The 21,908-nt window shown below is 44.6% G+C and overlaps 1 protein-coding gene across 4 annotated transcripts in view; it reads left to right on the top strand.

The window, feature by feature from the left end:
• The window catches only part of Fryl (FRY like transcription coactivator), a 222,919-nt gene that overhangs the window by 24,492 nt on the left and 176,519 nt on the right, over positions 1-21,908 (top strand). For all 4 annotated transcript variants that reach the window (XM_021653944.2, XM_021653945.2, XM_060380743.1 and 1 more), the window contains exon 2: positions 13,360-13,535. The gene's annotated coding sequence lies outside the window, so the exon portion shown is untranslated. The remainder of the gene's footprint in view (positions 1-13,359; positions 13,536-21,908) is intronic.

The raw sequence follows: 21,908 nt of genomic DNA, 5'->3' as shown, positions 1-21,908 counted from the left end.
CTGGAAAGATCAGTGTTTTTCCATTCAGGTATTCTCCTGACAGGAGGATGAGCACCCACAATTCCCACAGTTCCCACAGTTCCCAGGCTGTTGGGGTTTTTTGGTTGTTGTTGTTGTTTGTTTTGTCTTGAGATGAGGGCCCCTTACATTGTCTAGACTGGCCTTAAAACTTTCGGATACTCTGACTCAGCCTCCTGAGTAACTAGAGTTACATGCACCACTGTGCCTGGCTTGGAGGGCAGTTAGTTTTCCTTAGTCTACTAATTTAAATATTAATCTCACATTAAAAATGTGTTTAATCACCTTGCCACCATGCCTAGCCAAAAACCAACACATAAATCAGCCGCCATACAGGTAGTTATGGAGATGTTTAAAAGAGACAAGGTGGAAGAATCAGTGGCACAGAGCATGTCATTGTGCTTTCACCCCTCCAGGAGGAAGCCTTGACCACAGACCAGCCTCTTTCTTTTCTGAACCATAAGCTTTCCTGTCTGTCAGATGGACTGTGTGAATTTGGATTCTTCCCACCAGATAATCAAGATAATCAGCCACAGTCGCAATCAGAGACTAACCTAGCCAGACCCTTCCAGGTGTGCCTTGTGACTCGGCTCCTAGGTGATTTTTAGATCCCGTCAAATTAACAAACACTAGCCGAATTAGCTGGAAATAAGGCTTCCAGGGTACCACGCTGTCAAGGTGTGCGTGTGACTGTGACCTTCACTGGCCCGTCCTCAGCTTTCTTCCCTAGTTCTGTTCTTCATCATGCTGGGTGCCTGAGGACTTGGCACCCAGACCACCTTTCTGTCTAAAATACTGTCTTTATGACAATTGATATAGATGGAGATTCTGTTATTGCCCACTATGGTCCAAGTTGAGTTTCCTAGTAAGGGGAACAAGGACTGTCTCTGACATGAACTCAGTGACTGGCTCTTTGATCACCTCTCCCTGATGGGGAAGCAGCCTTACCAGGCCACAGAGGAAGACAATGCAGTCACTCCTGATGAGACCTAATAGACTAGGATCAGAGGGAAGGAGAGGAGGACCTCCTGTATCAGTGGACTTGGGGAGGGGCATGTGTGGAGAAGGGGGAGGGAGGGAGGGATTGGGAAAAGAGGAGGGAAGGAACTACAGGGGGATACAAAGTGAATAAAGTGTAATAAATAAAAATTTAAAAAAAGAAATGAAAAGATACAAAAATAGAAAGTAAATCATTAAAAAAACTCAAACTAAGAAAAAACTGGAAATGAAAGAATCTAGGAACTCAAACAGAAAATCTTAGGCATTGAAATAAGATAGAAAAATGTATACCTCAGTCAAAGAAAATATTAAATCTAAAAAATTTCAGGAACAAAATTTCAGGTCGGCTTGGTACTCCTAGCCGACCTTAGTGTTGTATGCAGGCCACCACAATCCATTTATTAGTATCTGTATATGAGTGTGGATACTATCCACTATGTCAGTGAAATAAAACCCTCCCATAGACCAATATTGGGTGTCTTTCCCAGTTGTTCTCGACCTTGTTTTTTGAGACAGGGTTGCTCACAGAACCCAGGGCTCACCAATTTGCCTGGCCTGGCTGGCCAGTGAGCTCCAGGACCTGTTTGTTTCCACCTCCCCAGAACTGGGATTAGACTGGATTAGAGCCACATTACCTATCTTTTTAGGTAACTCTAGCCCTCGTGTGTGTGTGACCAGCACTTTACTGATGACTGAGCCGTCCTCAGGCCTTGATGTTTGCATAGCAATTGCTCTTGCCCTCCTGAGCCACTTCCCAGCCCTCATTTGTTTGTGTGTCTTTATGTATTTTAAAAATGTATTCATTTTAATCTTCTGTATACGGATGTTTTCCGTGCATCTATGGCTGAGCACCATGTGTATGCCTGGTGTCTGAGGGGGTCAGAAGAGGGTGTTGGGGTCCCCTGGTACTGGAGTTATGAGCCACAGTGTTTGTGTGCTGGACTGTGACAGGTCCGCTAGCAGAGCAGTCCTGTGCTCTTAACCACTGAGCTGTCTCTCTAGCTCCCTTATCTGCATTTTTAATCACTTCTCTGATCATCCCCCAAAGGAACAGCTATCTTAGAAAGCAAGTGGTTTTCTTGGCCTTCACACCTTTGGTTCAGAAACTTGCTAGGGCCACTTCTGTTGGTGTTACCCATTTGCTGGTCTTTCTCTCTACCAGCTCTCCTCACATAGGGAGTGATGCCCTTACACACATTATCTCATGCTGGGGAATTGCCCCAGCTGTGGCATTGCCTGGCTGGGGCAGAGTTTGTATTACTTCTCTCCTTTCTCTCAGGGATAGAGTCAGTTGAAGATTGCAGTCTATATTTATCTTAACAAATGGTGGAGGGAGGGGTTGAGTGTGGTCTGTTATCTTCGGGGGCTCATCTTCGCGAGATGTGAACTGGCAGGAGGCTATCAGACCATAGCAGATAATAACTGGTCTGCAAGGTGAGAAGGCTGCCTCTGTCTCTCTTTCATTCTCTCTCCTTTCTTTCTTTCTAACTTCCTTCCTTCCTGTATTCTTACCTTAAAGTACTACTGTAGAAAGTCATGATTTGGGGTCAGGGCGGTGACTTAGCAGCTCAGGGCACGTGCTGACAAGCCTGTGGACTTGAGTTGGATCTGCAGACCTGTCTGGGTGGAAGGAGAGAACCCCCTCCCCAAAGCTGCTCTCTGACCACTACATCTATGCCATGGCATGCATGTGCCTTGACCCCTAAACAAACAAAAAACCAAAACCAACAGACTCAAGTTGAGGTGCCGAGAGTGGTGTTATCCCTTTCTAATTTGTAAACTGCTGTTCTCTTCTGTGATGGTCAGCTGTGGCTGGCGTTAGAACAGGGAGCACGCTTATCTGAGATTGCCCTCCAAAGCTTGATTACATGTAGCTTGACTCAGTTACTTCAGAGGAAGAAGAGAGGATCCAGTTTAAAACCCACCGTTTTCTGGAGAGTTCGGGTTGCCTCTCAGCATGGAAGAAAAGCCACACAAAGGCATTGGCTTCAGCAGTGAAGATTTCAAGCAAGCTCAGCTCTCTTGCAGTCGCTCTGCTGATTAACATGCTTCAAAAGCAGCCAAATGGAAAAATGTAGGGCATTGCTAATAGTCAGTATTCATTTTATTGAGTGAAATGTTGGCAAGACACTGAATGTTTTTAAAGTTAGTATTATCACGGGCATGGTTTGCCTAAGCAACAAGTGGTTATTGAGCGTGGGAGTAAGGAGATGTGCCCGTGATGGTAAAGGGCTGTTCTGGGAGCTCCTGCTTCGTCAGCCGGACAAGTGTTGACATTGGATATAGAATGCAGAGTCAAGTTATTGGGAGCAGGTCGAGCAGCAGTTAGTTTTGGGTGGGGTGACGGCATTTGCACTGGTCTAGATGCAGGGAGGGACCTTGCGCACAGGCTCTCTGGGAACTTTGTTCTAACTGGAAAGCTGGTGTGACTAGAGTAGGGGAAAAGAGAGCTCATGTATTTCCTCATGGATACAGAACAGCAGGCCAACAGGGTGGTAAGCATGGGCTTGAGCCAGAGAAGACACTGCGGCTGACTGAAGCGGCAGCAGATGTGGAGAGGCGTGATCAGATTTGGGGAAGATGCTCCTTCAGTGACACAGCTAAGAGAAGAAATGTTGACAGGTTGCTGGTGGGAGCATGTCTGGGGTACCTGGCTGCAGCAATTTGAAGAACCATGGTGGTGTTGGCGAAGGCACCGCCCTAGGGACAGGCAAAGATGTAGGTATATTTAGAGTTGAGTTTGGGATCATTTAGTCGAGTCCAAATGAATAGCTGTGTTTGCAAGGCTGTTGGTTAGAGGAGAGGCCGGCCTTGGTCAGAGATACCAGCTCTGTGCTGGCATAGTCAGATCTGAATGTAAGTTCTCCTGGCAGGTGGTCACGGAGGGGTAATGTCGGTGGGCAGGATGTTGGAGGCTGACCTCTGGCTGTCCTGTCAATCAGAGTTGGAGAAGAAGCAGAGGAGGGGTACTTGGGGGGTTGAAGAAATCTAGGAGGGCTGGTGTGTGTTGAGGTGGCAGGATGGACTATGAAGCCAGCACAATCTACATCAAAGGATCCTTGTCTCATAAAACAAGAAAAAAATTAAATAAATAAAGCCAGGATAGGGTGTGACATTTTGCAGTCCAAGTGAAGGAAGCATTTTTAAATATGGAGAGAGACATGCTGCCTTTGAGTACACTGAAGATCTGGGCTTATGAACTGTAGAGGGCTTTGAGAATATTGATTCCGGTGGAGCACAGGTGGGATGGGGGAAGGAGAATGAGGAGGAGGAAAGCCAGGGGAATACTAAACAGAGACCAGTGTTGGGAGGGCAAAATGCCCCAAGTGTCAGAGAGATTTCCCTCTGCTCCTTTGTGGCAGAGGGGATGTTGGTAAACTATGTGGACATGCTTATGGCTGTGACCCCTCCCTAGGGAGGAAGAAAGAAATGAGTTTTTGTCACCTTGAAACCTCCATGGTCGGCCTCAAACAGTAGCCAGGAGATGTTTGTGTTGGCTTGGTAGTTTTGACTCTCCTCACCTTCTTCAGGGAGCCGTTGCGATTTGCTTTTCTTCTTCTCTTTTTGGCTTGCTCAGTCTCATTGTGTATCGTGATAGATTTTTATCTCTCTCATTTCTGGTAAGTGGCGATTATTAGGAAGTTGAACCAATTGTGTGTGGAAAATGCAAAGGCATTTAGCTGGAATGTGTTTCTCAAGGCCCATTGTTTCCCACAGAAAGGAAACTGCTGGCTTCTTGGCTGCATGGCTGAGGATAAAGTTATTTTCTGAACACAGTACTTTTTTTTTAAACTAGCATTTTTCATACTGTGATCAAAAGAAATTACTTTCTGAAAACAACAGTTTAATAAGACATGTAGACTTTGATTCTAAGTAGGGATTTATTAGAAGCCCTTAAAAGAACCCCATTTCTTTCCACACTATTTTATATTCTTCTAACTGTAGAGGTAGTTTGCATCTTTAACTTGGGAAGAAAAATATCTTAAGAAGGTTAGGAATATGTACTTATTTTTTCTTTGTTTTCATTTCTGTTTTTTGTTTGTTTGTTTTTCCTTGAAACCTCACTATGTAGCTCTGCCTGCCCTGGAATTTACTCTAGACCAGGCTGGCCTTGAACTCCCAGAGATTCATCTGCCTCTTTCCTTGAATGCTGGGATTAAAGGTATGTACCACTATACCCAGTTGTATTTAGTTTTTAATAACTTCAAAGCATAATAGTTTCAACCAGCCAGAAGGGAGAAAATGAGCAATGTAGGATGCTTCAGTCCAAAGGAAAAGGTAGTAATGCATATTTGTGTATATGCAGCTTTTATTTGTACCAGTTACTTTTACGTTGCTGTGACCACAATATGGGGCAGAAACATTTATTTTTGGCTCACAGATTCAGAGGATTGCAGTCCATCACAGTGCAGGAGGCAGGGAGGAACAGCTCAATTGATGGTGCTGGAGGCTGTGGCAGGGACAGATCAGGTCACAGTGGAGCAGACATCAGAGAGCTTGATAGGGGCCAGAGGCCAGGTTATGACCTCCTGAGGCCCACCTCTAGTGACTTATTTCTACAAGTTAGACCTCGTCTCCTAGTGACCTCACAACCTCCCCGAATAACACCACCCACTGGAGAGCAGAAGCCCCAAACTTGAGCTCATGGGAGCCATTTCAGATTCAAACCATAACGATATAAGAAACGTATTGGGATGTATATACTCTTTTTCAGCCTTAGTCACAAAAAGAGAGTCTTCAGGTGGTTTAAAAACGAAGAATAGAAAACAAGGACGCGATAGGTTTATGTTTGCTTTTCTGAAATATTGGATTTCTGAATTAGGTTTTTATCGTCTGTCTCTGTGTTTTACAGTCTGTTTCTGTATCTAGGAACGAACCCTAAGGGTAACCATGCCTTTTGCTTTCTGAGCATCCAAGAAAATCATCCATGGGCAAGAGTTTCAGAAGGGCCGATGATGTTTGGGTTGTAAGCTGTGTAGTCCATGGGTAATTGTGGGTGGAGTAGTGATGTGTGGATGCGAAGAGCTCCCGTGTGTGACTGGCACGCGGCACGGTCCCCTTGTGACGTTTGCACTTACCTGTCTTCCCCCTTCCAACCTCCACTCTGTCCACCTTGGGTGGGTTGAAGTAACAGCGGCTTCTGATACAGACACTTAAGGGACTGAAGACACAAAATACATACAAGTTTGTGTCAGCCAGTGAGAAAGTTCTATGATGAGAACAAAGTGGACACAGGGTGTGAAAGATTGGCCCAGTTCACACCGAGAGCTCTTCAGAACCGCTTTTCTCATCTTGGTTGGGAGTCACAGTAAGTACCTCCTTAGAGCTGTGTGGGCTCGATTAAAAGGTGTGAGAAACGCACCCCATGGAGTACCTGGCATGTTGCCAAGTGAGGGGTGTGTGTCCGCCCCCTTTCTGAGTCACCCAAACCTTCAGGGCAGTGCCAGTAACGTACGTGAGTTACAGTGTACTCAAGCCCCGTCCTTGAGTAGTCTTGAAGATCTTGTTGAAAACTGAAATAACACACATAAATCTTGAAGACGCTGTGCTTGGTGAAATAAGCCAGAGCCCCCGGAGGGCAAGTAGCTGTGATTCCAGTGGTATGAGGTACCCCAAGTCAGTGCTTCATTGCAACCGCCAAGTGGGTAGGTGTCTGTAAGAGGCCAGGGCAGGGTGACGGGGCATCACTGTGTCATGGGTACTGAGTTTTGCAAGATTAAGAGGGTTCTGGAGACAGATGGTGGTGGTGGCGGCTGGACAAGAGTGTGAATAGGCTCTGTGCACTGAGAAACAGACATGATGGCAAAGGACATGTTGAATGTCCATCATAGTTAAAAAATATATATGCACATACATAAATGCACATACATATATATATATATATATACACATATAGGTAAATGTATGTAGAGTGAAACGACTCCATTTTGTCCCTATCCTTCTTTTGCATATGTACTAGTGAATCAAGCAACTGACCATCAAGTAGTGGTCTCTGTTCTGCCATCGTGTGTTAGTGAGACTCCCATAAAATGAAAGCTCTGTTGGAAATTCCCTTTCCTTCTCAGAGGTGTCAAACCTCTGAGACTGTTCTTTGTGGAGAGCAAAGAGTACAGCATGGCTGGAAAAGGCATTTTCCATTGTTACGTGGATAGAGAAAATATTTCTTGGATTCTCATTGTGTTCATGGGACAGAACTGTTGAGTGACACCTGCCAGCTATTGTTCTAAGTTCACACTGAACAATACTCGGGATCCTTTGATAGTCCTTGGAAAGCTTTATGAACTAGCCCCTGAAAGCATTGTTCTCATTTTGCAGCTGAGAAGCCCGAGGCTCTTGAGTGGGTAAGTGGCTTTCTAGTTTAAAAACATTTTTACAAGTGTTTCAGTTGATAGACACAAAGGCAGGACATTCCAGATAGCAGAAAGGGGCCGGCAGATGTGGGTGGGGGAGTGTGTGGGGTGCCCTTGTCCAGAGCAGAGTCTAGAGAACACAGGTTGGTGGTTTTGTCTCTCTTCTTACAGCCTTGACTCCAGGACAGTGAGGCTCCCAGCTGTTTGGCAGGCAGAACTGTGCCTTGGGAAACAATGGCTGAGATACAGTGAAGTCCCCAAAGAAGAGAGGGCGGAGACTCCATGGGACTCCCACATAGCCTTCTGTTGTGGTCAAGTGGAGGACCATGTTCTATTTGAGGGCTCCAGGGCCTGGGAGTCATAGCTGGAGACAGGTGGCTAAGCTGGGTGACAAGAAAGGCAGGTTGCTGAATGGCTCAGCAGGTAAAGGGACTTGTTGCCCAGCCTGAAGACCCATCTTGGAACCCATATGATGGAAGGAGAGAGTGCCTTTCTTAATAACAGCAACCCAACGATACTAAGTGTGAGGTTTTTGTTTTTTTTTTTAAAGGTGAGTTGGAGATGTGTGGTCCTGGGCAGGACATGGGCGCCCGTGGAGCATATACATGGGTGTAAATGAGTGAGGAAGACTTTTCCAGGGCTCTGGGCCTTTTCTTTTTGTCACCTGAACACAGACCTGAGATGCAGTTTAGCTTTGCAAAAGGAGGCTTAGAGGTCAGTGAGAAATGTCTAGAAACTGAAGTGCCCAGGAAGGGGATACTTGAGTGGTCTGAGTTAAGCCTGCAGAGTTGACACCAGGCCACGGTTTCATTTCTGCTCGAGGAGATGGGGTGTCATCGAGATGGTGGGGATGCAGTTGGCGTGGAGACCTGATGGGCTCAGAGTCTCAGGAGGGTGCTCAGTAGGGTCAGGCCCTTCCTCTAGTAACACGATTCTGTGCCACTCCTTTTAAAGCAAGATTTCTTTCCTTTTTTTATATGCATGTGTGTGTTTTGCCTTCACATATATCTGTACACCATGTGCCTGAATCCAGAAGAGGTTCTGGAATTCTCTAGGTTACAGACAGTTGTTAGCTGCCGTGTGGCTGCTGCGGATTGAACCTGGGTCTTTTGCAAGATAAGGCAGTGTTCTTAACTCCTGAGTCATCACATTTAGTCCCTATATTAGTCTCTGAGAAAAATAACTTACATAGCCAGGCATGGTGATGATCCTAGTACTTTGTAGGTGAAAACAGGAGGATTTAGGGATTCAAGGCCAAGGGCACATGACTTAGGTGAAACAAACAAGCAAACAACCCACTCCCACACCTTCAATAACTCCAGAGGCTTCTTACACAGCATTTGCTGTATGATATACTGGCAGTTGGTTAATTTAATAGAGAACTTGTTAAGGGGCCTGGGGAGATGGCTCAGATAATAAAGTACTTGTCAGGCAAGCATGAGGGCCACGATTGGATCTCAGCACTCATTTCAAAGTGGGGCAGGCGTGTGGGCCACCTGTAACCCCAGTGCTTGGGGGGCAAAGACAGAGAAGGCTGGCCAGCTAGTGTAGGCAGAAGCGATGAGCTCCTGATTCAGGGGGACCTCATGTCAGTGAACAAATTGCAGAGAGACCAAGGGAGCCATGTGAACAACTTCAGGTCTCTACCAGCACATGTGTGACGAGACATGCACAGACACTACACACACACACACACACACACACACACACACACACACACACACACACAGAATAGGAAGGAAAACTTGTTTGAAATAAGGTAGAAAGTACATTAAACATTCTATAAATGTGTTAAATTTGTCAGTCTTTTGAAATACATTTAAGGCATTTTCTCTACAATGCTTTTGAGAGTGATTTCCCTTAGATCATAAAAAGTTCATTTTTAGAGACAAAGCAGTTTCTTTTCACATTCCTTCTTGATGTAATACTTGACCAAATTGCATAATTATATTAAATGCAACTGACCTCAGCAGATTTTAGAACAAATTTTATTTATGGCTGGCATGTAGCTGTGTTAGGAGAAAAATAAGATTGGCTCCTCTGATTCCAGTGGCCTGTATGGAAGCTGAAATCTAGAAGCCATGGCCTCTCCATGCTTCTAGGGTTCACAGGTGTCTCGTCTTATGTTTAGACCCAAGGCCTTCCCATTCTACAGAGGTCCACAGTAATAAATGATGTGGATGTAGGGTTATTGGTAAAAAATTTGAGTAGAGCTATTTTTTTGAAAGAGCTGTTTTTTGAAAGAAGCAGTTTCATTGAAATATAGTTCACACAACGCTATGAATTACCAACTTAAAGTGTACAACTTGTGGCGGCTGCGTATTCACAGGCTTGAACACCCATCTCCACAGCCGATTGTTACATTTTTATCACTCCCCTCTTTTCTTCTGTTCCTCAGCATCTGCTTATCTACTTTCTGCGTAAAGGCCTGTCTCTTTTAGACGTCAGCTTGTTTCACTTAGTATACTTTACAGATCATCCCTTGTGTGCTGCCTATCAATACATGATTTCTTTTTGTGGTAGTGTGATAACCAGTGCCAGTTTTAGCTCTCCATTCATTGGTAGGCAACATTTGGGTTATTTCTACCATTTGGTTATTATATAAAATGGTGCAATGACCATGAAATTTTTTTTTGAGGGGTGTGTATATTTTCATTGTGTTTGTCTTTTTTTTTTCCCTTTTTTATTTTTTTATTTTTTTTATTTTTTTTATAAGTTACATTTTATTAACTCTGTATCCCAGCCGTGTCCTGATCCCTCATTCCCTCCCAGTCCCTCCCTCCTGTGTTTGTCTTTTGAGGAACATGTAGAATTTTCTGGAATGGCTCCCTGACTTTTTGTTCCCATGAGCAGTGTGTGAGGGTTTTAGCCACGCTCTTGTTACCTGGCGCAATCAGCCTTAGCCGGCTCAGGCTATGGCAATGTCATACCTTAGGATGATGAGGCCAGTTAGTTTCTCACCATTGGGAGGTGGAGAAGTCCACGGTGAAGGCCAGTCAGGAGGCTGGTGAGAGCCCACTTCCTGTTTCCATAGTTAGAGGAAGCAACCTCTCCTGAACTTTTAGTAGCGGTGTCATTCCCATTCTGGGGACCACGCCCTCAGGACCTGACTTCCCCTGAAAGTCCCCATCTCCTCTACTGCAGTCATCGTGTCAGAACGTGAATTTAGGGATGGGGCAAGTACATTCACCCGTAATGCCATCCTTTTGAGGTTTTACTTTTAAAAGTGGTTTTTCTGATCATCACAATAACAAATGTTTGGGAAAAAGTGTAAGAGAAATCTCACTTACTTAAAACTGCTGTCTAGGAATAAAAGTATTTTCCCTCCATATTTTAAATTTAGTTTGGCATTGTGTATCTCTGGCCGCCCCTGAGAAGAACCCTTCCCTTGCTACTGGTAGCAATTCAGTGTAGATTGAGTGCATACTAGTTCTATGTACGTTAGTGAAGAAACCAATTTTTAGGTCTTGTTTTTTTGTTGTTGTTGTTTTTGTTGTTTACTAACATTTTTGCACATTATCTTTGAAACTATTTTAAGTTTACCCTATTAAAGAATGGCTCTTTCATTCTGTCTCTCTCTCTCTCTCTTTTTTTTTTAAATTTATACTCTGTTAGAACAGTCCAGGCACAGAGTAGAAACAGAGAAGTTTCTGTTTGCAGTAGATGGCAGTTACCACAGACCCACACTTTGCTAGGGCACTGAAAACATTAGACTGTAGACTGCTCAGCCTTAAAGGAACATGTATACTGACTCCTTCCTTGCAGGGCTCAGGGATCACTGTGAACGAGGAGTAGATAGTATAAGAGCCTGAGGCAGGCATGACCACGAGGAGACAATGCCTCTGGACACAGCAGGGCAGCTGCACATGTGAACTTGCAGGAGTTGTGACTGTATAGACAAGATCTGTGCAGACCCAAGCCAGCCCAGATCCCAGCATGGAGAGGGGAGCCGGGCCTGAGAGCCCACGAGTAGCCGTAGAGCTATGGGCAGCTGTTAGGTGCTGGGCGAGGGAGAGGGTAGCCCTGGCAGGTTGACCATAATCCAACGGAAGGCACCATGTTAAAACACAAATTGGGCTTGATGAGTTTAAAAAACAAAAAGGACTCAAAGTTGGGTAGGTGGGGAAGCCTGGAAAGAGTTGGGAGGGAGGTGACTATGTATCAAAACACATTATGCACATTTCTCAAGGAATTGATAAAAATGACAACTCCCTCCCCCCAAAAAAATGTGTGGTGAATCTATCATGTTCAGCTGCAAACTCTAGGTTAAGAGTAGGCTGGTGTGTCTTCCCAGAAAACCATAATTTATTTTTTTCGTAATCCAGATGTTCACATTTCCTGCTCCATTTTTTTTTTTTTTTTTGGTGGGGGGTAATATAAGCAGCATTTGCATGTAGAATTCTGCAAGCCTTCTGAGTCCTCGAGTCAGAGCTGTGAACATTTTAGAGAACATGTCACATGCTGACGTGTTGGTTGTCGGTCCCAGAAGTGTGCCTTGGCGCCTCCCTAAACCTTCCCCAGCAGCTAGGACATGGACAGCATGGGGGTTTAGGGTACCCAGAATAGAGCTTGCAATTTCACTCAATGCCTGGAGGGCTGGCATCCAATCGGCACTCGGTATGCTGGATTGCTACCAACAGCAAGGGGATTCCCCCTCCCCCATGAGGAGGGAAGTGGCCCTTGGTGTTTTGTTTTGTTTTGTGTTCAGAAAAGTGAACCTGGGGTACCTGACTCTATGAAACTGGAAGACTCTTCTTTTGGGGACTCCTTTTGATAATAAAAGACTATTAACTGCTCCAGTCCCTAGGTCTTTACCATCCTCTGTGGTGATCATTTGACCCACTTCTAATGAAACTTTAAGTGCTATAGAGACCACCAACCCCATTTTTTGAGACAGGGTCTCCGCAGCCTGAGCTGGTGTCTTAACGCGTTGTATGGGGCTTCTGACTCTCCTGCCTCCACCCCCGATATGCTAGAATTACAGGCATGCGCCGCTGCGCCCAGCCTAACAGGCTGTTTTCTTAAACAGGGAATATGACATAGTGTTCTGTAGCTTGCTTCTTTAATGTAGCCAGGTGGTCTTCGTGGCTTTTCACAGCGCATCTGCATTTCGCAGCTGTGTGGAATGCGTAGGCAATTTTTATTTTTTTTAATGCATCCTTCTGGGTTGTTTTCTGTTTTACTTTTACAAATGACCCTACACTAATCTTGCCACCCAGCTGTCACTCTGCATGTGTGGTTTTATGGGTAGGATGGTATTTCCGAGGTCACTGGTTAATTGCAGACCCCACGGTGAGCATATGGACACCACCTCCAGCATCTCCAAGCACCTGTGCCTCCAGGGGCCCTGCATAGGAAGAAAGGTAGCCCCAGGTCATTGCCCTAAGTCCCCACATGCTGTGTCCTCAAGCCAAAGAAATACTATTATGACCCCATTTCCTCAAGAAACAAGTAACTATGACTGGCATTTCCTTTAAGATTGTAACACTCGGGAAAGATGGTAGCAGTGGAAAAGTAACATTGAAGTTAGAGCCCCGGAAGGTTAATGCTCATTGTTCCATATCTCCATAGAGATAGTTGGAATACTTTTTGTTTTTGTTTTTGAGACAGGCTCTTACTGTGTAGCCCCGGCTGTTCCGGAACTGGCTATGGGGACTAGACTGGCGTGGAACTCACACTGAGCTGCTTGCCTCTGCCTCCTGAGTGCTGGCACCAAAGGCGTGGGCTACCACACCCGGCCTTGAGATGCTTTTTTAAAATTTCACGTTTATGCTGTTGGAGATAGAAGCTTTGAGGATGCCTGCTGGGCGAGTGCAGTCCTGCGGTGATTTTTCCTTTTCTTTCTTTCTTTTTAAACAAGCAAGTTCTTGATCAAATTGCAATGTTAATCTTATTAGTGATATGTTATTCAGCAACTGCTAAAGTGCTGTGAGCTTTGTTTCAGACCTGGCTGTCAGGAGTAACCGACTCCGCGCTCTTTCTTGTCTTCCAGCCTTTGACATTTCTCACTCGGCTGCAAACATGGAGCATCACTGCTGCTTTTTCCCAGTGTGCCCTCTTCAGTGCCTGTAAAGTACAAGCTCCAGGTTGAAGAAGCTTCTAGATGGATCCTTTCCAAATTTGGTGTCTTTTCTACAAACTCTGTGCCTCAACATCAATTTCTAAGTGGTAAGGATATGTACTTTTAAAAAAAGAGATTGAAGTTCACTTACTCTGTGAGTGTGTATGTGAGTGGGGCCGTGCGAGCATGAGGGTGGTGTGGGAGTCAGTATGTCCTTCCATCATGTGGGTCTTGGGGATGGAACTCAGGCTGGCAGGCTTGGTGCCTGCCCCTTTCTGGGATGATGGAATTGTTCTTTAGGCTGCCTTTTCTAGGTCTTCTCTTTTTATATATAAGTCAGTTATTTTTGATAATTTCTTCTGAACTATATCTAGAAGTAGCAGTAACATAGGGTTTTAAAACAGCCTTTAAAAGCTTTAAAACAGCTTTTCTGTACTACCTTACTGATAGAATGTGAAACCCAACATCAGTAAATAATACATATAAAAATAGTTGCATTGGAAAAAAAATAGTTGCACTGGTCACTTTTCATTGCTATGACAAAATACTTCAGCAAGCCAATTTAAAAAGAGGAAAGATTTCTTTGGGCTCATGGTTTCGGGAGCCTGTGGCAGAACCATCTAGGCAGAAAGGCATGAGAAAGGGAAGTAGCTGGGAAGCAGGGAAAGTGTGAGCCCGGAATGGCCACTTTTTTCTCCAATTGTTCCACTGAAGTCCTCAGTTTACTGGACAGTACCCCTCATATTCTGGGCAGGCCTTGCATCCTTGGTTGCTATCAAGTCATGTGACTCTGGAAACCTCCCCCCTCCCCCACACACCTTAAGAATGCTTTAATGATTTCCCAGGGGAGAGACTCAGTGTGATCACCCTGAAAGCCCAGAGTAACAGTCAAACACACGAACCTGATGTGTTGAGAGGCTTTGGTTCTCCATGATTCCTGAGTCCTGGTGATGGGAAATTATGCACACGCTCATCAGAGAGGTGTTGTGATATCTGTCTTTTCAATGCTTGGCCCTGCATGTGCCTTTTCATATGTGCACATCTTTGGGCAGAAAGGGCAGGGGGGAAGATTGAGCAGAACACATTGCTGAAATGAGAAAAATGAACTGGTTTGAAACAGGCCCCCTTTGTGGCAGTTAACACATTTACCAAATGCTTGCTGTTTATGAATGAAGATGCACAGAGACTTTTAGCATAATAAAGAAGTCACCATATTGGAAGCCTGGCATTAGATAGGATCCTCAGCAGCAGAGTGGAGAAGGGTCCATGTGGTTCAGCTCTAGTTGTTACCATCAACTACATAGGGTTTGTAAAAAGTGCAAACTAATTAGCCTTAGACATCACTTTTCTCATCCATACAATGAGTCAATTAAATTATTTGTGAGTTTACTTTTTAATATATTTTATATAGTTACTTGTTACTTAATTGAATGAAATAAAAGTTTTGATTTTTTTTAATTGAGGATATGTTTTCTTCCCTCTTTCATCTGTTTAGATGGCTTTGATCTATTTTGTTAGTAAGTTATGAGAGAAGCATAAGGTACCTGCTTGTCTTAGTCAGTGTTCTATTGCTGTGAAGAGACATCATGACCACAGCAACTCTTATAAAGGAAAACATTTAATTGGGGCTGCCTTACAGTTTCAGAGGTTAGTCCATTATCATCATGGCAGGAAGCAAGGTTGTGTAGGAGCAGACATGGAGCAGGAGAAGGAACTGAGAGTTCTACCTCCTGATAGGCATGCAGCAGGAAGGGAATGCCACACTGGGACTGGCTTGAGCATCTGAGACCTCAAAGCCCGCCTCCTAGTGACACACCTCCTCCAACAAAACTGCACTTCTCTAACAAGGCCACAGCTCCTAATAGTGCCACTCCCTATGGGCCTGTGGGGGCCACTATTTCTCAAACCACCACATTGCTGTTAGAGTATATTTCACTTGAGCCTCTCTTTGCAGGTTGGTGCTTTTCATCTTTTTCTTCCTTCGTTCTAAGTCTTCTTTTCTATTGGCTTCTAGGCCTCTCCTTATTTGAAACCCATATGTTCTTTCTTTCCCCTTTCCTACTGCTCTCTACTGCATTAGCGGTGCTTGGATTTCCTGGGCTTGCCTGGTATCTATTATTTTCACTTTAGTTGTTTTTCAGGGTCAGTATATCTTAGATCAGTGGTTTCAGCCCTAGAACCCTTAAAAATACATTTGTCTTCTGAAGGCTAGGAATGGCTGAAAGCAACTACCCCACCAATGTTCGTGCTCTGGGACTGAGCCCCACATTGGTACCCTTTTCACTCCCCCTCTTCTGTCTTCCTCCTCATTATTTCTTGGGACTCCGGACTATTCCTATGGTATCAAAATCAAGGTCTTCATTTTTAGAAAAACAATTTATTTTTATTTTATGTGCATTGATATGAGAGTGTCAGATCACATGGAACTGGAGTTACAGACAGTTGTGAGCTGACATGTGAGTGCTAGGAGTTGAACCCGGGTCCTTTGGGAGGGCAGACAGTGCTCTTAACCACTGAGCCATCTCTCCAGCCCAAGGTCTTCATTTTAGTTCAGGTTTGTTTTTCCTTATATCTGAGGAAATTTTTTTTTTCTTACACTATTTTAAAATCTCCAGTAGTGAAAAATTAAACTGTACATGAAAGTAGACTGAGAGACGGGTACCCTTTGAGTCCACCATCCAGGGTAGGTAATTATCAGTCATAGGTAAATTTGTTTCTCTTCATCAACTCTTCTTTCCTTCCTGTATTATTTTAAAGCAAACCCCAGGCATTTGCATTTCAGTGTGAATCCTTAAGTCTCTGTCTTTCAATACCTGAGACTGCAACACTGAGGTTACACTGTCATGATTGAGTCCTGAGTTCTTTCCTACTGTTGTAAAAACAGGTGGTCTGATTGGGTCAGGACTGGCAAGCTCCTCCTCCTCATCGAACTTGTTTGATCCTCGCTCCTCTTTAGATGTGGAGGTTCCTGACAACATCCTGTGGGCAGATGTGATAGTCTTACCCTTCCTTTGTGTCCCCTGGTAACCGGAACAGAGCCTGGGTCGTGGCATGGTGTGGTTACTTTTTTCAGGTCTGTGTCAGCCTAGGGCTTATGCCGAATGTCGAATCTCCACCTCCACCCTAAAGCATTTCCTACCAAGGGCAATCAGGTCAGGGGTTGGAAGATTTTTTTTTTCCCCCAGTCAGGTTAGTTTGTATTTGAAGACCTTAACCTTCCCTCTGCTTGTGGCTTAGACAGCTGCTAAGGTAAAAGGAAAGCAACTAGACAATGTAAATGAATGGCCACAACTATGTTTCAATAAAACTTTATTTACAAAAATTGGTTTTGACACCCTGTTTCAGGAGCACCTGACCAGGGGTTACAGAACAGTAGTCTTGAACACTGTAGTTGTATTAGATAGAGCTGTATTTGCTACCACCAGTAGGGATAGCTTCTTCAATAGCTTATCTGGGGTGACATTTCCTCCTCATTTCTGGTGTCAGCAGTCTCTCCGAGGAATCCTAATTTTTTTTTTTTTTGTATAGTGGCGTGCTTTAGGGGTTCTCATACAAACTAGTACTTTCTGTTTAGTTTTAGCATCCTAATTTATTTTTCATTGTATATTAATTCCTCTCAGCTAAATATCTGGCTCTTAGTGGCATCAGGAATAATATGACTAGAACATTAAACAATTATCTATATACAGCAGTCTCAGCAATAATAGAGTCACAGTCTGGCATTTTTTTCTTCTTCTTAATAATGTATCTGTGACTTTGGACACGGTGACTCATTAACATTATACTTGAGAAGCTGAGGCAGGAGTGGGTTTAAGGCCAGTCAGGCGCATGTAGCAAGACCCTATCTCAAAGCAAACTAGCTGGGTGTGGTGGTGCATGCTTTAGTCTCAGTACTTCAGAATCGGAGGCAGTTGGATCTCTGTGAGTTGGAGCCAGGTTGAGCTATTGTGAGTTCCTAGACAGCCAGCCCTGAGCTACATAGTAAGACCCTGTCTCAAAAACCAGACATACACCTCCAACCAACCAACCAAACAAACAAACAAACAAAACCCTACCGAAATTAACAAACGATGCAAGTGGCTCTGAAATACCCCATTGTGTGAACGGTCTGTGGGATGGATTCCCCCTGCTGACATGGATAAGAACGACAGTTCTTTATCCATGTAGACTATTTCATTGTGTGAAATGCCACCATTTGTTTATCCACTCTCCAGCTGATGGAACAAAGTTGCCCCAGATTCCTTTGGTAGACGTTATGTGCTTTATTTTCTCAAACATGTACTCCGTCGTGGAGTTAGTAAATCGTTTTTGGAAGTAGGGCACATGCCCCTAAGAATACTTAGCAAAAGTACCGAGTGCATCTGTTATCTGCTGGTCTGTAAGTACCTCTCCTCAAGTGTCCCAGCTTACCACAGTCAACACCGTTATGGCACAGTTGGTGTCAGTCTGGTTTTTCGGCGGGTGCAGCTTTGCTGAGTGTTTCTATCCAGGGCCTCTTACCGACTGCCCTGGTGATATTTCCTGGGGCCACCATCATTTCAGTGGGGGTCACAGAGCCTTCTGTGCTGTGCGCCTGCTCACTCTTGTGTCTTGGCAGGATTGAAACCCTCTGTGGATCTTGGTCAGAATTTCATTTCTTCTTCAGCGCCGGGGTTCGACCCAGGGCCCCACTGGCCAGGCCCGCGCTTGCAGTCTTCCATTGCACACAGAACAGCAGCTTCCCACCTTGACCGTATGTACGTGTACAGGGCAATGACAATAAGGTGCATTCTTGCTGCTGCAGCTCAGTCATCGTCCTCTCCATCATCTGCAGAACGTCCCACAGTCGAGCTGACTGAACGGACTGGACTCACCCCTCGCCCATACCTGCCCCACACAGCCGTGGCTCGACTCTCTCTTGAGCGTCTGAGTGCTTCGTAAGTGGAATCATAGCAGCGTTTCTCCTCCAGTGGCTGGCTTTTTCCCCTCAGCATAATGTTATCAAGGTCATTTATGTTCTGGTGTGCATCAGAACTTTTTTTTTTTTTAAGGCTGAATGGCTGCATTGTGCTCAGATACCATTAAAATAAAACCCTCTGCAGGGACTGAGCTGTTGCCTTTTTGTTTTGGTTTTGTTTTGTTACTGTTGTGTTGCTTTTCTGTGAACACTGGCATTCTCCTGCATTCTGTGTTCACAGAAAAGTCTCCAAAACCACTCCACGCTAAAGAAGGGGGATTGTATAGGGGTGTGAATACTGAGAGGTGGGGGCCGTTGGCATGCCTCTCAGACATCCCATAATATTCTCTGTGTAGCTTAGCTAACACAACTGGTTATGCTTCTTTTATTTTGAAACATAACTTCTAAGACATAACGTTATTTTACAGTCATCAATAACAGTTTCATGGGTCCAAAGACAGAGCCACAAAACAAGGTATAATGAAACGAGTTACTTCCTATTTTTTTTTCCCTCTTATAAGAAACTATTTGAAAATTTCCGTTGATTTGCTCAAGTATAACCAGGTGGGGCTGGAAGATGGCTTAGCAGTTAAGAGTCCTTGCTGCTCTTTCGTCCCACCACAGGGCAGTTCCCACAAGTAGCAGTTGGTTCGCAACCCAGCTTCAGGGTATCCAAGACCTTCTTCTGGCCTCTGTGGGCAGGAGAGCATGCGAGTGCACACATGCGCGTGTACACACACACACACACACACACACACACAAATACACACAAATAAATTTAAACAGGCTCTGTTCTTATCTCTGTTTTTAATATAAATTATAATGTCTTATACACCTTGCTTTCTACATTCTGAACATCATTCCTTACCAATTTTCATTTATCTTTTCTACAGCAGTATAACACCTCATTGAATGTACCCGAATCTGGGTTGTTCCTGTTCTTTTGCTAATATAAAGTGTGCTGCAGGGAGTTTTTATAGTCTCACACTTTAGGCAGGTGCATAGAGGTGGGTTAGCAAGGTGTGAGGCTAAGTGAATTTGCGGTTTTATTACATATTGCCAGATGTGTCCTGAGAGTTAGATTGGTGTTCTCACCAGTGCAGTGGGTGCCTGCTTGTGTGTACCCAGCCATGTCAGAAAACATGCTTTCAAACCTTTGCAGCTTTTGTTAAGTTGATTTCCACCCTCCTTTTGAATGAGATGGATTTCGAGTGGTAAAGATGTGTTTGTATTTCTGCTTCGTAACTGTCCATTCCCTTAGCCCTCCTTTCTTTGGGTTTCTGGTGTGGTTTCTTTTTCTTTTTTTGCTTTATAGGCTCCTTTATTATTAGGAATATCAACCCTTTGTTTCCTTCCTGACAACAGAGATATTCTCTAATCTACTTCCTGCCTGCTTCATTTCTTTCTTGTCCTTTCCCCATTGGTGGTACACTTATTTTTCTGATCATTTGATGGTTGATAGTTCCTCTTTATATAGCCCAGACTCCAACTATTTCTTTAGATATTCCCCAGGTAGAATTTGACTTGATCCACAGAACCAATATTCCAGCATCCCCTTTATCAGTTAATGGTGTGGGTGTCTTCCTAGATGAGAAAACAAAGGTCCTTTGTGGCTGTCTTTAAAATGAGTGCAGTGAGTATTGGTGGAATACTTGCCGAAGTTTGAAGCCCTGCAGCTTGGCACTAGGTAGCAAGTCATAATCCCAGCCCTCAGGCAGTGGTCTCCTGGGGGAGTCCATACTAAAGACAGCTCTAGACGTGTGGTTAATGTGTCAGGAGGGAATTCAAGGGTCGGAACATTATTAGATTGGGGAGGTTATGGGTTTCAGTTCGATGAACTGATGTTTAAGCTGAGATTTGAGGGATGCTTAGGCTTAACCTGATGAAAAAAGTCCGGGTAGCAGTTTGCAGACACAGGAAACAGTAGGGAAGCTTGCTGAGTCAGAAGTGAATTGTCCAGCAAACCCCTGGCTAGCTTGAAGGAGTTATCGCATTTGCTTTTTTTTTTTTAAATATATCTTCTTCTCCCACATTCCCCGACCCCAAGAAACTGAGGCTCAAGGCTGGGGCAGAGAGTGAAATGTGAGGTCAACCTTCTGTGGCCCTGTGATAGAGAGTTCATCGTCATTATCAACCTGACTGGACAAGGATGGCACACATCTCCAAGTGCCTGAGCATGTTTCCAGGGTGATTAATCAAGGAGAAGAGACCTCTCAGGCCACCATCTCATGTGCTGAAGGCCCGGACTGAATAGCAGAGTAGAAAAGGAGAAAGTGAACTTGAACTGAGTACCAGCAGCTCCCCCTTTTTCCTGGGCTGTAGAAATGTGAGGAAGTCACACTTGTGAGCTTCCACCCAGTGTGGGCCATAGACCTTACTTCTGTCACGTTGCTTGTCACAGCACCGAAGAGAAAAGTCACCAAGGCAACCTGTACGACAGCTGGGAAAAATACCCTGCCAAGAAACTTAAAGAATGTACAGTCCATTGCAGTGGGGAAGTAGAGGCAGCAGGAGCTTAAAGCGGCTGGTTGCATTGGGCCTGAGACCTGTTGGTCAGCTAGCTCACTTTCTCTTTTTTTAGAGTCTATTTTCCCAGCACAGGGAATGGCTGCCCACAAGGGCAGGTCTTCTTTAACAACCTTTATAAAGATTCCCCACAGGCTTGCTCACCTGCCAGGTGATCCTGGATCTTGTCAAGGTGACTGTGATGATCACATCCCACATTTATGTACTGTTTTGGAAAATAGGCGAAGGTCAAATATAAGGGAGAAAAGGCACCAGGTCCCTGCAGCCACGTGGGTCGTCTTTGGGAAGATGTCAGTGGTGGTTTAGGCCAGTAGCCGTAGAGACTGTCGTAGCATTTGTGCAGTGATGGCTCCTGCTTGATCAGTTGTGAAGTTCTCTTAGTTCTGCCTCAGGACCAGGTCTTCAGAAAGAACTCTCTAGACTAGTCAGATTTAAAACAAACAACAATCAAACATTTGTTTTAGTCCTTTACCATCTAATCAGCTTCAGAAAATAACTTAGAAGTGACAGGTCATTTAATGGCTAGGTCTGTAGCTTCTTGGTAGCTTGCTTGCCTGGAATGTCTTGGGTTTGATCCCCAGTAACACATGAACAGGGTGTAGTCTTGTATCTCTGTAATTAATCCCAGCACTTGGAAGGTGGAGTGAGGAGGATCAGCAGTTCAAGGCCAGGGGCTCTACGTGAGACCCTATTTTTTCTTTTCTTTTCTTTTTCTTTTTTTTTTTTAATACAGCAAAACAAGAACATAACAATAAAACCTGTTCTTTTCATTTAATGCTTCCTTTCTCAACAACTCCGGGTAGCTCCTTCACTGGGGCAGAATGGTGTCCTGCCTGGGACTGAGGCATCCTGTATTTTAGGTCCCTGATGCTCCCTTCTTGTGGGTGGCCAAAGGCCCGTCATGTTTCCCCTCCCTCCTTAGCGTCTCCCATCACTGCGTGTCTGCCTGTAGACTGTGCACTCCCTTTTTTCTTGTTTCGTAGAGGCTCCCTCCTAACTGTTCCCCTAATCTGCTTAA

This window comes from Meriones unguiculatus, chromosome 3 (assembly GCF_030254825.1).
Source record: "Meriones unguiculatus strain TT.TT164.6M chromosome 3, Bangor_MerUng_6.1, whole genome shotgun sequence".
NCBI lineage: Eukaryota > Metazoa > Chordata > Mammalia > Rodentia > Muridae > Meriones > Meriones unguiculatus.
The sequence above is the reverse complement of the archived record's forward strand: the minus strand, read 5'-3'. Positions and strand labels throughout refer to the sequence as shown.